The sequence below is a fragment of the Chlorocebus sabaeus genome, chromosome 1 (genome assembly GCF_047675955.1).
Source record: "Chlorocebus sabaeus isolate Y175 chromosome 1, mChlSab1.0.hap1, whole genome shotgun sequence".
In the NCBI taxonomy this organism is placed as follows: domain Eukaryota; kingdom Metazoa; phylum Chordata; class Mammalia; order Primates; family Cercopithecidae; genus Chlorocebus; species Chlorocebus sabaeus.
Window position 1 is genome coordinate 12373028 of NC_132904.1, and position 16440 is coordinate 12389467.

Sequence of the window (16440 nt, forward strand, 5' to 3'; positions counted from 1 at the left end):
ACTGGGTTTTTCCAAAGGGATGATTTTCCAAAGGGATGGACTGCCCTGGCCAGATGGGCAACTGCCTCCTACTTTCTGGCTCTGCCAGTCCTAGGCAGTAAGATTCCCGTTTCTGGCCAGGCACGGTGGCTCACACCTGTAATTCCAGCACTTGGGGAGGCCAAAGCAGGCAGATCACCTGAGGTCAGGAGTTCAAGACCAGCCTGGCCAACATGGTGAAACCTTGTCTCTACTAAATATACAAAAATTAGCAAGGCATGGTGGCAGGTGCTTGTAATCCCAGCTACTTGGGAGGCTAAGGCAGGGAGAACTCCTTGAACGTGGGAGTTAGAGGTTGCGGTGAGCCGAGATCGCACCACTGCACTCCAGCCTGGGCGACAGAGCGAGATTCCATTTCAGGAAAAAAAAAAAAAAAAAAAGATTCCCCTGTTTCCCTACCATAGGAAGGCAGAGGCTACAGATACACTAGGTTAGCAGAGAGGACCCAGTGAGACGGCATGCTGGGTCTCGGCCCATAGGGCTCCTTGGCTGGGATCAGTGGGGTAGGCCCTCACAGGCTTCCGAGGCCAGAGCACACCACCGCGGAATGCCGAGTCCTGAGCAGAGACAGACATCTGCACTCTGTGCTGGGCCATGTGGGCTGCAGTTCCCCAAAGGAGGATTAACTCAAGTGAATAAGCCACACACCACCAAGTACGTGTCATTTTGCTTCGGTTGACGTGGGTCTTTATGGCCGCCCTCAGAGGGAAGCCAGGGCTCTTGTAGGGAAGAGACAGGTTGGCATACTTCAGCTTAATGGATAGAAAAGCCTCCTAACACACTAAATAATCCAACAGGGGAACAGGCTGCCCTGGGGGGAGTGAGTTCCCCATCCCAGGAGGCATGCAAGCAGCTTGACAGGATGACAATAATAGCAAACTTTCACTGGTGTATGAGGTATCAGGGACTGTTTCTAAGCACTTCCCATGATTAGCACAATTAAACTTCACCGCATTCCTACGTGGTGAGTGGTATCAGCTCCTCCATTTTATAAATGAAGAAACCCAGACACAGAGAGGTTGTGTAACTTGTCACAAGTCACACAGCTAGTAAGGGGAAAAGCCATTATTTGAACCCAGACATCCTGGCTTCAAAGGTCATGCTGGTGACCACTTTGATATTGCGTCAAAGGTTGAGTTACAGGTTCTCTATTTTCAAAATCTGACTTCCAATGACTTTTTAAATCTCTTTTTAAACCTGATTACCTCTATAAAGAAAAAAAATCAAAAAGCAAAGATTTAAAAAAAGTTTTTATAGAGACAGGATCTTGCTTTGTTGCCCAGGCTGGTCTCAAACTCCTGGCTTCAAGGGATCCTCCTGCCTCGGCCTCACAAAGTGCTGGGATTACAGGTGTGAGCCACCAGGCTAGGCCTAAAAATCCTTTTAAAGAGTTCATCCCTCTCATGTTCCTTAGTTTGTGCTGGGCACTGCTGGGTGAAAAATTCAGAGAAGAAAGGTTTGAAATTGTTGGAATCAGCTAAGATGATTGAGGAATGAGAAACAGATCCCTGGGATACAGCTAAAGGCACTAAGCCCTCCCAGCCCAGGAGGCTGGGGGTGGCAAGGAGAGGGTAATTATACTCCTACTTTCAAAATTCCCATGCTGGAGGCTGGGACAAGCCTAGAGTAATGTTTCTTGGCTTCAGGTGAGTTGAGGTTACATCCCTGCCCCTTTCTGAGCCTCTTCTAAGCTTGAGTTTGAGGTCTGGCTCTGGCACAAATAGTGCTATGTGACCCTTCTTAATTAACTGCCTCCATCTGATCCTGTTGCCTGTGAAGAGGGGGTGGAGCCAGAATAGGAGGTTTGGCTTGCTTTAGTTTGAGAAGTGTTGTTTGTTTGGCCTGGAGGACTTGGAGCTCTATCTTCATATACTCAAGTGATGGCTGGCTCCACGTCCCCTCCCCCCTGGTCCCCTCACCTGCCATCTGTGAAATAGCAGGACCCCAGCCTACCCCTTCCAAGGTCCTTCCCCTCTGCCTTATTACAGCGGGGCATGGAGGGGAGTCGGCCTCATGCCAACCCACACTCAGCCTGGCCTCTAGGCTGGCTGGACCTGCACAGGGAGTTTCTCCCAAGCCAGACTCCGAGGTGCCCACAAAGGACACAAGAGCTCACTGAACGCCTCATTCTGCCCACCAGAGTACCATTTCCCAACCCAGATTCTTCTGATCTCGCCAGCAAAGCTCACACAGGTGAGATGCCTCAAGCTCAGCTGCTCCAACTGACCTTTTCAGGGGAGTAGTTTGAAGCTGGGATGCACCATAAAGGGGATGATGAGAGAGAAGAGCTGACCGGGAGGACACCAAGCCTGTGAGGCCCTGTCTTCCCTGCGATGAGGTAGAGCAGGGAGCCCTGGATTCATGCAACCACCTTTCCATCTAGTGCTGGGGTGGGGGCTGCCCTGCTTCGTGGGCTCAGCTGTGTGAGCACCAAGGAGTGACGGGTGACGTAATGACCATGGGTGCGCAGGTTGGGTTCAGGGAGTGGCCCGCTGGCAGGCCTCACTGTCATCAATTTTGCCCATCTCCAGTTTCTCTGCTCTGTGACTTGCAGTGCTTAAGGCAGGAGAGCTGCTCAGGACTGGGGCCCCCCTTCCGAAAGTGCTTTGGGGGTTCTATTCACTGAGCTGTGTCATTACCAGGAACTGAAATAGCCCAAGTCTAATGGCTAAGTCCCATCTCTCTCTCTTTCGTAAAAGGAAATGATTCCCCTGATGACTGGATTGCTTTCCCTCCCAGCCTCCCACAGTCCTGGCCTCACTTGTGGTTCATTTCTCCCCTTGGTGGGCATTTCCTGGAAGACTGTATCCTGTGTATCTGATGGCTGTTCTGTTCCTGCCTGTTCTGTTCTTTTACTGTCTCCTCTGGGTGAACTTGTTGATCTCACGCAAGGTTTAAAAATTCATGACTCCCGGGGAAGACGAAATGAGATGGAGCAGAAAATAAGAAGCCATTCCCAATCCTCAGATGGAATGAAGATGTTCTTGGCAGAGATGAGCAAGAAAGCAGGACGGGGTCAAGGGGATGGGTTTCCAATGCACAGAGATCTGGTTCAATTCTGCAGCCCCGCCTTTATGAGGTATGTGCCCTTGGACAACTTCCTTAACTTCTCTGAGCCTGTTTCCTTGGCTGTATGATGAGGTCACAGTAGAACTTTAAGAGACGTAGGGCTTGGAATACAGAAAAGACAATATTTACATGCTTAGCACACAGCCTGGCATGGAGAAAGCACTCAAGAAATGTTTGTGATTATCATTGCATTTTCCTGCCTTCCTTGCAGTTAGATAAGGGCCACATGGCTGGTTCCGTGGGTGGAATTGAGCAGTGCCACTCCCAGTCTGAGTAGTTAGGGGTGGGTGTTAGTTTTCCATTCTCTGTGGGTAGAAATCACACTTGGGATGGAAGAACCAAAAGATGGAAGCAGGCTGGATCTCTGAGTCACTGCATGGAGTCAGCTGCCCTGGAGCTGCTTTTTCTGCAGCACACCGGGATGTGATAGAGAGATAAACCTTGCTGCTTTAAGCCTCTGAGCTTTGGGGTTTTGTTTGTTACTGCAGCGTAAGCAAAGAAATGAAGATTTGAGAACTTCTTAGGAAATAAATTAGGATGTGATTCTGTATTAGTCAGCATTCTCCAGCAAAACAGAATGTGCACACACACACACATACCCGAGAGACACAGAGAGACATATTTATTATATGGAATTGGCTCTGGCTGGGCCAGTGACGCCCGTAATCCCAGCACTTTGGGAGGCTGAAGTGGAGGGTTGCTTGAGCTCTGGATTTCAAGACCAGCCTGAGCAACACAGTGAGACTCCGTCTCTACAAGAAAAAAAATTTTTTTTAATTAGCTGGGCATGGTAGCGCGTGCCTGTAGTCCCAGCTACTTGGGAGGCTGAGGGGGGAGGATCACTCGGGCCCTGGAGGTTGAGGCTGCAGTGAGCCATAATTGTGCCATTGCACTCCAGCCTGGGCAACAGGGCAAGACCCCATCTCAAAAAAAAAAAGGAATTGGCCCACGTGATTATGGAGGCTGGCGAGTCCCAAGATCTTCAGGATGAGTTGGTTGGCAAGCTGACGACCCAAGAGAGCTGATGGCTTAGTTCCAGTGTAAGTCCAAAGGCCTGAGAACTGAGAGAGCTGATGTGGTTCTTGTCTCAAGGCCAGCAGGCTTGAGACTCAGGAAGAGCCAGTGTTCCCAGGCCAGTCTGAAGGCAGGATAAAAGCCCATGTCTCAGTTTGAAGGCAGCCAGGCAGAAAGAATTCCCTTTCACTAGGGAAAGTGTCTTTTTGTTGTATTCAAACCTTGAGCTGATTACATGAAGCCCACCCCCGTCAGGGGGACAGACTGCTTTACTCAGTCTACCAATTTAAATGTCAATTTCATCCAAAAACATCCTCACAGAAACACCCAGAATACATATCCTCGATCACATACCCGGGTACCCAGTCACCCAGACAAATTGAGACATAAATTAACTGTCACATTCAGGCATATGAAACTCACTGGAAGCAGACAGATGAGAGGCCTACTGAAATTTTGAGAAAACAGTAATGCCCAAAAAACCATGAGCTTTTTTTTTTTTTTTTTTAGAGAAAGGGTCTTGCTCTGTCACCCAGGCTGGAGTGCAGTGGCGCAATCATAGCTCACTGTGGCCTCAGCCTCCTGGACTCAAGAGATGCTCCTGCCTCAGCCTCCCAAGTCGTTGGAACTACAGACATGAGCCACCGCCCTTGGCCATGAGCCTGGTCTTTAAAAAGACTGTGACTGTTTGAAACTTAAAACTTCCATGGGCAGGAAGTGGGTCAAGAAATCCACACGACCCTCAAGGAGGGCGGAACACACAATCCCTGCTTCAGATATGATTAAGGAAGGTAAGGTAGGGGAAAAAGAGCCTCAAATGAGGGAGCCAAGTGGCCCTGAGAGCAGCAATGAAGGTAGTTCCTTCCAGAAACTTCCCTACCCCTCCACAAGGTCTGCCCAGCAGACCCCAGCTCCCACTTCCCAGGGTATCCTTACTGTGGTTATCCTGCCCCTGCCCCTACTCTGCTTTTGTGTATGGCGTGGGGAGGGGGAAGCAGGTAACCTGCCTTTTTTTTTTTTTTTTTTTTAATCTAGAGTCTCATTCTGTCACCCAGACTGGAGTACAGTGGCACAATCTCGGCTCACTGCAACCTCCACCTCCCAGGCGCAAGCGATTCTTGTGCCTCAGCCTCGCGAGTAGCTGGGATTACAGGTGTCCACCACCACACCTGGCTAGATTTTATATTTTTTAGTAGCGATGGGGTTTCTCCATGTTGGCCAGGCTGGTCTCAAACTCGTGTCCTCAAGTGATCCACTTGCCTTGGACTCCCAAAGTGCTGGGATTACAAGTGTGAGCCACTGTGCCCAACAGGTAACTTTTTAAATTTATTTTTATTTTTTGAGACGGAGTCTCACTCTGTCACCCAGGCTGGAGTGCAGTGGCACAATCTTGGCTCACTGCAACATCTGTTTCCTGGGTTCAAGCGATTCTCCTGCCTCAGCCTCCTGAGTAGCTGGGATTACAGGCATGTACCACTACACCTGGCCAATTTTGTTTGTATATTTACTAGAGACATGGCTTCATTGTGTTGGCCAGGCTGGTCTTGAACTCCTGACTTTAGGTGATCCACCACCTTGGCCTCCCAAAGTGCTGGGATTACAGGTGTGAGCCACTGGGCCCGGCCCCCAACAGGTAACTTTTAAAAATTCCTACATCTCTGGACCAAAAAGGACCACCTCTAGACCTCATAAAGAGACCCCAGGGCAGCCCATGAGACCCTGGCTGGAGGCAGGAGCTGCGCATCACTCTGGGTTTTCTCTCTTGGAAAGGCATTTCATTTTGTTTGTTGTGTGTAGGAAGAAGAGCGAATCCAATACGGTACAAGAAAACCAGCAGAACAGACTGTGGTAGAGACTTAAGGCTCAGCCAGATCTGCTTCTCTTCTCCTTCCTAGGTACCAAGGAGAACCACACCTGCCAGGCTCCTTGCAGTTCCACAGGAACATGTGACTGGCTGTGGCCCAAGGGCTCTGAGAAGTGTCACGTGTTGCTTCCAAGTTGCAAGCAAATGTGAGTTACCCGCACTTTCTCATTCCCTTTAGTAGCAACCGTGGGGACCACATGTTGAGATGGCAGAGCCTGGATCCCTGGGCTGCCACAGAAAGGAGCTGTCCTGAACAGCTGCCCGATTCGCATTGGACTTGGCACAAATGCGAAATAAGCCTTGCGTTGTTAAGTCGCTGAGATTTGGGGGTTTATTTATCATCAGAGTCTAGCCTAACGTGACTAGTACACCTTTCTATTAGAAAGATAGTGGCTAACTATATCATGCATAGGAGGGAGAGGAAACATCTAGAGAGGATGGTAAGTATGGGGTTTTAAGAGAATCTTGTGGCTGGGTGCAGTGGCTCAGGCCTATAATCCCAGCACTTTGGGAGGCTGAGGCAGGTGGATTGCCTGAACTTGGGAAATCAAGACCAGCCTCGGCAACATGGTGAAAGCCCATCTCTAACAAACAAACAAAACAACAACAACAACAAAAAAGCAGCCAGGTGTGGTGGTGTGCGCCTATGGTCCCAGCTACTTGGGAGGCTGAAGTGGGAGGATTGCTTGAGCATGGGAGGTGGAGGTTGCAGTGAGCTGAGACTGCAGCATTACACACCAACCTGGGTGACAGAGTGAGACCCCATCAAAAAAAAATTTTTTTAATGCCACCACACCTGGCCTTAAATAAATACATAATCTCTCTGTGCTAACCCAAGGGGTGTGTAGGGTAACAGTACAAGCATGCTTACTGGAGGCCAATGTGTCTGAGTTCCAATTCCAGTTATTTCCATGTACTGTGCTTGCTTAGCACAGTCTCTCTCTCTCTCTCTCCCCCCGCCCCTCACACACACACACACATACACACACACACATATAAAGGCACAAAACAAAAATCAGACGAGTAAGATTCAAATGCAGGTCTGGCTGACTCCAAAGCCTGCAAGCTTAGCCGCAATGTTTTTTGATGAGATGCCAAACAATCCAATAGGAAAATAAGTTTTTAAAAATAAATGATGGGGGAAAATAAAATAAAATAAAAATGATGGGGGCTGGGCATGGTGGCTCACGCCTGTAATCCCAGCACTTTGGGAGGCCAAGGCAGGCAGATCACTAGAGGTCAGGAGTTGGAGACCAGCCTGGTCAACATGGTGAAACCCCATCTCTACTAATAATCCAAAAAAATAAAATTTAACTGGGCGTGGTGGTGTGCACCTGTAGTCCCAGCTACTCGGAAGGCTGAGGCAGGAGAATCGCTTGAATGCAGGAGGCAGAGGTTGCAGTGAGCTGAGATTGGGCCACTGCACTCTAGCCTGGGTGACAGAGTGAAACTGTCTCAAAAAAATAAAAATAAAATAAATAAATAAATGATGGGGCTGAGGCAGAGGCTCAGGCCTATAATCCCAGCACTTTGGGAGCCCAGGGAGGAAGGATCCCTTGAGCCCAGGAGTTTAAGGTCAGCCTGGGCCACATAGTGAGATCTTGTCTCCACACAAAAAAATGTTTTTTAATTAGCAAGGTGTGGTAGTGTGTGCCTGTGGTCCCAACTACATGGGAGGTGGAGGTGGGAGGATCACTTGAGCCCAGGAGTTGGAGGCTCAGTGAGCTATGACCATGCCACTGCACTCCAGCCTGGGTGACGTAGTGAGACCCTATAAGAAGGGCAGGGCAAGCCGGGCGCGGTGGCTCAAGCCTGTAATCCCAGCACTTTGGGAGGCCGAGGCGGGTGGATCACGAAGTCAGGAGATCGAGACCATCCTGGCTAACATGGTGAAACCCTGTCTCTACTAAAAATACAAAAAACTAGCCGGGCGCGGTGGCGGGCGCCTGTAGTCCCAGCTACTTGGAGGCTGAGGCGGGAGAATGGTGTGGGCCCAGGAGGTGGAGCTTGCAGTGAGCCAAGATCGCGCCACTGCACTCCAGCCTGGGCGACAGAGTGAGACTCCGTCTCAAAAAAAAAAAAAAAAAAAAAAGAAGGGCAGGGCAGGGAAAAAGGGCAGGGCAGGGCAGGGCAGGGGGGAAGGGAAGAGGGAAGGGAAGGGAAGAGGGAAGAGAAAGGAAAAGGGGAGGGAAGAGAAGGGGGAGGGAAGGCAATAGGGGAGGGAAGGGAAGAGGGGAGGGAAGAGAGGGAAGAGGGGAGGGAAGAAGAGGGGAGGGGAGGGGAGGGAAGAGTAGAGAAGGGAAGGGGAGAAGGAGAGGAGAAAGACAAATTACGAACTCGGTAGAAATATTTCCAAACACATGTGGCAAAGGACTGGTATGTAAGATATATAAAGAATGACCACAGCTGGATGCAGTGGCTCACGCCTGTGATCCCAGCACTTTGGGAGACAGAGGCAGGCAGATTGCTTGAGCTCTAGGAGTTTGAGACCAGCCTGGGCAACATGGCAAAACCTGGTGATATGGTTTGAATTTGTGTCCCCACCCAAATCTCCTGTTGAATTGTAATCCCCAGTGTTGGAGGAAGTGATTGGATCATGGGGGTGGATTTCCCCCTTGCTGTTCTTGTGATAGTGCGTTCTCATGAGATCTGGTTGTTTAAAAGTATGTAGCACCTCTTCCTTCACTCTCTTCCTCCTTCTCTGGCCATGTAAGATGTGCCTGCTTCCCCTTCACCTTCTGCCATGATGGTAATTTTCCTGAGGTCTTCCAAGCCATGCTTCCTGTACAGCTTGCAGAACTGTGAGTCAGTTAAACCTCTTTTCTTTTTTTCTTTTGTTTTTTTCTTTTTTTTTTTGAGATGTAGTCTCACTCTGTTGCCAGGCTGGAGTGCAGTGGTACGATCGCGGCTCACTGCAACCTCCGCCTCCCAGGTTCAAGCGATTCTCCTGCCTTAGCCTCCCGAGTAGCTGGGACTACAGGCGTGCGCCACCACACCCAGCTAATAGGATAGACAAAACCAGAGATAAAGTTGTCTGGAGCTGGGAGGTGTGGTGGGGCACAGGGATGGAGCAGGAGGGAACTTTCTGGGGTGATGGCAATTTTTCCATTTCAGTAAGAGTCTGGTGTAAGCCTTTGTCAAAATTCAGCAAACATACACTTAAGATGTGTGAATTTCATTGTATGTAAATTTTACAGCAAAAGAATAAACTTTAAATATTGAATTCTAGTTAATAACATACATTGTGAAGCTTTTAGCGAGAGGGCTCTGATGTCTATAATTTGCTTTGAAATGTATCAAAAAGGAGATGGATTAATGGGTGGAGAGAGGGATGGAAAGATAAACTGATATGTGAAGAGCCCAGCAGAGTAAAAAATTAAGGGTAGGCCGGTGCAGTAGCTCATGCCTGTAATCCCAGCACTTTGAGAGGCAGAAATAGGCAGATGGGTTGAGCCCAGGAGTTTGAGACCAGCCCGGGCAACATGGTAAAACCCCAGGTGTGCTGGTACATGCCTGTAGTCCCAGCTACTTGGGAGGCTGAGAGGGGAGGATCGCTTGAGCCCAGGAGGTTGAGGCTGCAATGAGCTGTGATCACCATCCCGGGCGACAGAGTGAGACCCTGTCTCAAAAAAAAAAAAAAAAAAGTTAAGGGTAGAATCTAGGTGGAGGCTATACCAGTGCTCACTGTAAAACTCTTTCAACTTCAGCTGTATGTTTGAAATTTTTTATAGTAAAATGTTAAAAAAAACTTTGACAACATTGAATGTATTTATTTTTAGAGTTTTTTTTTTTTTTTTTTGAGACGGAGTCTCACTCTGTCGCCCGGGCTGGAGTACTGTGGCCGGATCTCAGCTCACTGCAAGCTCCGCCTCCCAGGTTCACGCCATTCTCCTGCCTCAGCCTCCTGTGTAGCTGGGACTGCAGGCACCCGCCACCTCGCCTGGCTGGTTTTTTGTATTTTTTAGTAGAGACAGGGTTTCACCATGTTAGCCAGGATGGTCTTGATCTCCTGACCTCGTGATCTGCCCGTCTCGGCCTCCCAAAGTGCTGGGATTACAGACTTGAGCCACCGCGCCCGGCATGTTTTTAGAGTTTTAATTTTGGCACGAGACGCTATTGATGAGATTTTTTCATTTATAGTTGTCATATAAAGTTTCCTTTTAAAAGTAATTCATTTAAATAAAAAAGGGGCTCTATTTAAGAAAAGAGACTAAGTGAGTATCAGTATAAATGGTCACAGATCCCGCAGTGCTCATGAAGGCAATGAGTGAACAGAGTAAGTCTGGGAGGATGAGTAGGGAGTTGGGAACACCACCATCTCTAGGGCAACCTGGGTTTAAATTTCAGCCCTGCTGCCTCCCAGCGGTGTGACCTTGGACAAGCCTCATGTAGGAAATGGGATGATACAATCTCCGAAGGGAGGTGTGCGAGTATGAATGAGAGAACCCAGGGAGAGCGTAGTTTGGAGGCCTCAGTAAGCGGCACCTCCCTCGCACTGAGGGGAGAAAGGCAGAGGACATTCCCTTCTGGGAAAACAGTTTGAAGAATACAACTGGAGCAGGGAGTGTATGTGTGTGCACTGGGGCTAGGCAGTGGGAGAGAGTCAAAGATGGCCCACCAGATTGAATGGGGAGTAAGGAAGCAGAAAGAGCTAGTACAGAGCACCCACACAGTCACTTAGATGGCCAACTATTCTCCAGCACATCCTCCTCATGAGAAATGTAATGCCCACCCTCGGCGGGGGTGGACGGATCTTGGAGCCCCAGGTTCCAGGACTATGTGATGCAGCTTCTATTTCCTGGAGCACACCTGGGTTTGGGAGTTTGCTTCTTTTAACATCCCAGGTCTTCCAGAGGCCTGGGCAGAGAACCAAGAACTCTCCACTTTGCACAAGAGAGACAGACCTAATTCATTAAAACTCTTCTCCCCAGCCACAGGGCATCCAGCCACCTGGAAAGCGGGACTAATCCTTCAGGCACACTGAACTTGGGAGGGGAAAAAATCTGTCATCACAGCGGGAGGTCCAAGACGCCTCTGACTCCTGCACCCGTATAGCTCTCACTGTTAGAAAGGTTTACTCTGAGTTCTGAAATCAGATGGATCCATCAACTGAATTTTTTTTTTTTTTTACTTTTTTTTTTTTGAGATGGAGCCTTGTTCTGTTGCCCGCCCAGGCTGGAGTGTAGTGGTGCAATCTTGGCTCACTGCAACCTCTGCCTCCTGGGTTCAAGCCATTCTCCTGCCTCAGCCTCCAGAGTAGCTGGGACTACAGGTGTGCACCACCACGCCCGGCTAACTTTTTGTATTTTTAGTAGAGACGGGGTTTCATGGGGTTTGACCAGGCTGGTCTTGAACCCCTGGCCTCAAGCAATCTGCCTGCCTTGGCCTCCCAAGGTGCTGGGATTACAGGCATGAACCATACTCGTTTCTTAAACAATTAGGAACACCCTCTATATGCCAAGAGCTGTGCTAGACGCCAGGATATAAAGTCAACAAAAAATAGATCTAGTCCTTCCTTGTCTTCATGGGGCTTAAAATTCTGGTGGAGAGACAGGCATTCATGGGAGAACCACCATATGGATTTAAAATGGAGACCGGGCATGGTGGCTCACATCTGTAATCCCAGCACTTTGCAGGGCTGAGGCAGGTGGATCGCCTGAGCTTAGGAGTTTGAGACCACCCTGGGCAACATGGTGAAACCCTGTCTCTACAAAAATACAAAAAATTAGCTGGGCATGGTGGTGGGCGCCTGTAGTCCTAGCTACTTGGGAGGCTGAGGCACGAGAATCACTTGAGCCTGGGAGGCAGAGGTTGCAGTGAGCCGAGATCATACTACTGCACTCCAGCCTGGGTGACAGAGCCAGACTCCATCTCAAAAATAAATGAATAAATAAATAAATAAATAAAATGTAGACGTTAGGCCAGGTGCGGTAGCTCATGTCTATAAGCCTAGCATTTTGGGAGGCCAAGGCAGGAGGATCAGTTGAGCCCAGGAGTTCAAGACCAGCCTGAGCAACATAGTGAGACCCCCATCTCTACAAATAAAAAAATAAATAAATTAGCCTACTTGGGAGGCTGAGGTGGGAGGATTGCTTGAGTCTGGGAAGTCACGACTGCAGTGCGCCATTGTAGGTTGTGTTAAGAATTTTCATTTTTTTAAGAGCAATGAGCAGCCACAGAAGGGTTTTAAGGAAGTGGAAGACATGTTCAGACCAGGGTATTGAAACTCAAGTGACCCTTGAACAGTAAGTTTGAACTGCATGGGTCCCCTTATATACCGATTTTTCTTTTCTTTTTTTTTTTTTTTTGAGACGGAGTCTCGCTCTGTCGCCCAGGCTTGAGTGCAGTGGCCGGATCTCAGCTCACTGCAAGCTCTGCTTCCTGGGTTTACGCCATTCTCCTGCCTCAGCCTCCCGAGTAGCTGGGACTGCAGGCGCCCACCACCTCGCCCGGCTAGGTTTTTGTATTTTTTAGTAGAGACGGGGTTTCACCGTGTTAGCCAGGATGGTCTTGATCTCCTGACCTCGTGATCCGCCCGTCTCGGCCTCCCAAAGTGCTGGGATTATAGCTGTGAGCCTTCACGCCCGGCCATGCCTAGCTAATTTTTTAAAAAATATTTTTTGTAGAGACAGGGTCTTTCCAGGTCGTCCAAGCTGATCTTGAACTCCTCGACTCAAGCAATCCTCCCAACTCAGCCTCCCAAAGTGCTCGGATTACAGGTGTGAGTCACTGCATCTGGCCTTATACACCGATTTTCTTTCACCTCGGTCAGCCCTGAGCTCCCATCTTGGCCTCCCAAAGTGCTGGGATTACAGATGTGAACTACTGTGGCTGGCTTATACACAGATTTTCTTCCACCTCTGTCACCCTGAGACAATAAAACCCACCCATCCTCTTCCTCCACCTCCTCAGCCCACTCACTGTGAAGACAACAAAGATGAAGACTTTTATGATGATCCACTTCCACTTAATGAACAGTAAATGTATTTCTTCTTCTTTATGATGTTTTTAGGAGACAGAGTCTGACTCTGTTGTCTAGGCTGGAGAGCACTGGTGTGATCACAGCTCACTGTAGCCTCGACCTCCTGCCCCAGACCCCCAGTAGCTGGGACTACAAGTTGTGCCACCACACTTGCCTAACTTCAAAAATTTTTTTTGTAGAGCTGGGGTCTCATGCTGTCCAGACTGGTCTCCAACTCCTACCTTAGCCTCCCAAAGCTAATTACAGGTGTGAGATGCTGTGCCTGGCCTGATTTTCTTTTTTTTTTTTTTTTTTTTGAGACGGAGTCGCTCTGTCGCCCAGGCTGGAGTGCAGTGGCCGGATCTCAGCTCACTGCAAGCTCCGCCTCCCGGGTTCATGCCATTCTCCTGCCTCAGCCTCCCGAGTAGCTGGGACTACAGGCGCCCGCCACCTCGCCTGGCTAGTTTTTTTGTAGTTTTAGTAGAGACGGGGTTTCACCGTGTTAGCCAGGATGGTCTCGATCTTCTGACCTCGTGATCCGCCCGTCTCGGCCTCCCAAAGTGCTGGGATTACAGGCTTGAGCCACCGCGCCTGGCCTGATTTTCTTAATAGTATTTCTTTTCTCTAGCTAACTCTCTTGTAAGAATACAGTATATAATACATGTAACATAAAATATATGTTAATCAACTGTTCTCAGTAAGGCTTTTGGTCAACAGCAGGCTATTAGTAAAGTTTTTGGAGAATCAAGGTATACGCAGATTTTCGACTATGCGGGGGTTGGCGCCCCAACCCCTGTGTTGTTCAGGGGTTAACTGCACACTCATTTGGGAGCTGCAGGCAGAGAACAGATTCAAGGGAATGCCAGATGATGAAGGCAGATCAGATGGCTGTACCTGTTGTCCATCAGAGAGATGAGAGTACCTTTGACTACAGTGATGGTGCTAGAGATGGGAAGAAGTGATGGATTCAAGAACTATTTTGGAGCTAAGTCAACAGGCCTTGGGTGATAGCCATGTAGGGAGAAGGAGCAGCATAGGACAATTCCTAGCTTGAGCAACTGGATGATTGGTGATGCCATTCACCGAGGCTCTTACGACAAGGGAGTTTTTGGTGAATAGAACAGGGAGGGAGGGTGGCCTGGCTGAGTTTGAAGGGTTTTTCAGCCTCTTTCAAAGGAGGAGTCAAGTTGGCAGTTAGATATGCAAGCTGGAGCTCAGAGGAAGATGTGAGAACTGTCCACATATAGGCGGTGATGGTTACCCTGGTATGGGTGAGATCACTAGAGAGAGTATCCAGAGGAGAGAGGAGGCTCCTAGGAGAGCACTGTGAAGAACTCCAAATAGAATGACTGGGAAGAGGACGGTGTGCCTCACAGAGGCAGAAGCATGGCTGGAGAGGCAGAAGGAAATAGAATAATGAAAATCAAGGGAAGTGGAGGTGTCCATAATTGGTCAGAGGCAAAGACAAAATTTTAATAAAGCCTAATGGATTAGCAACACGGAAGTCACAGGTGACTTTAGTTAGAGATGCTTTCATAGTACAATGAAGTGGAAACATGGATAGATTAAGATAAAGAATGAGTGAGATTTTAAGAAAGTGGAGACAAGTATAGTCAACCCCTTGGAGAAGCTGGATTACGAAGGGGAGGAAAGGAAAAGAAGAGTCAGTCAAGCGCGGTGGCTCACGCCTGTAATTCCAGCACTTTGGGAAGGCCAAGGTGGGCGGATTACTTGAGGTCAGGAGTTTGAGACCAGCCTGGCCAACATGGTGAAACCCTGTCTCTACTAAAAATAAAAAATTAGTTGGGTGTGGCGGCACACGCCTGTAGTCTCAGCTATTCGGGAGGCTAGGGCAGGAGAATCACTTGAACCCGGGAGGCGGAGGTTGCAGTGAGCCGAGATTGCACCACTGCACTCCAACCTGGGCGACAGAGTGAGACTCTGTCTCAAAAAAAAAAAAAAGAAAGAAAGAAAAGAAAAAGGAGTCACCGGATTTGACAAAGAAGCCGGGGCTTGGGAGTAGGACTGAGCCGAGTGGGACAGATGAGCATACAAGAGGCAGGCTGCTAGTGATGGTGCGGAACAAGGTAAGGGCAGAACCCAAAGTCCCTGTGTCACAAGAGAATGGGTGTGCAGATGTGGGAAGGTAAGGGACTTCCTCTCTGAGGGCTTCAGTGTCCTCTGATAGAAGTCAGTGAGGTCATCGGAGAATGGAGAGAAGGAAAAGTCACAGGTTTGAGGAATGGGTGGGAAGTTTGACCCAGTCATTGCGGAGCATGGAAGAGCAGACTGGCCAAAGACATACAGCATGTGCAAAGGTCCTGTGTCAGGAGGAATTCTGGAAACGGTGAGGTTGAAAGACTGACTATCTTAGAGGCTGGACCACAGAAATGAGGGCCTGGCCAAGATGAGGTCTGATATACTAAGATGTGCCAGCGATATCCTATGAGCCTGCTACACTAAGAGGTGCTAGTCAGGATCGAATAGACAATGAGGAGGAAATGAATAAAGCATGAAATCCCCCTTGACTTAACACAATGAAGGCTTACTTCTCATTCACAAGTAGTTTGCAAGAGTTTAGGTGGCCCTCCTCTTTCATGTGCCACATTGTCCGGATGTGTGGTCTCCGGGATGTCTGCAGCAGGGTAACAGCGGGCTGCAACTCAAGATGTTTCCCAGGACCAGACCTGGAAGTGGCTTTCATTGCTTTCACTTACATTCTATTGGCCGGACCCAATCGCATAGCACCAGACTTGTTATCAGGGCGGCTCCTTGTTTTTTTTTTTTTTTTTTTTTGAAACAGAGTCTCACTTTGTTGCCCAGGCTGGAGTGCAGTGGCACCATCTCAGCTCACTGCAACCTCTGGCTCCTGGGTTCAAGCAATTCTCTTGCCTCAGCCTCCCGATTAGCTGGGATTACAGGCGCCCGCCACCATACCTGGCTAATTTTTTACATTTTTGGTAGAGACGGGCTGGGCTGGTCTAGAACTCCTGACCTCAAGTGATCTGTCCGCCTCGGCCTCCCAAACTGCTAGGATTACAGGTATTAGCCACCACACCTGGCCCGGACAGTCTGCTTCTAATTTCCCACATGCTCAGGGCATTTCCTGGATGCTACAGGAAATGGTCTTTCTATATGCTCAGGAAGAACAAATGGTGTGGCGGGTGGACACCATCATCTCTGCCACAATCCACCCTTCTGTTTGCCAAACCATCAAGTTTTTCTTTTCACTCAGGGAACACACTCACCCTCTTCCCGAGGGACCCAAAGTCCTATCTAGTCCTTATATCTGGCTCAAAGCCCAGGGTCTCTGGTGATGTGCAGTAGTCACTTGTCATCCAATGTGGCTTTTCTCAGTCCAGTGAGCCATGACCAAAAAGACAGGCAAGTTGCCCCCCTCACCCCGTGCCACACAGTGGTGGAGCAGGGACAGGACTCAGGGGAGACCCGTTCATTAAACACCGGTGCTGCTCCCCGGGAGACACTCTCCTTA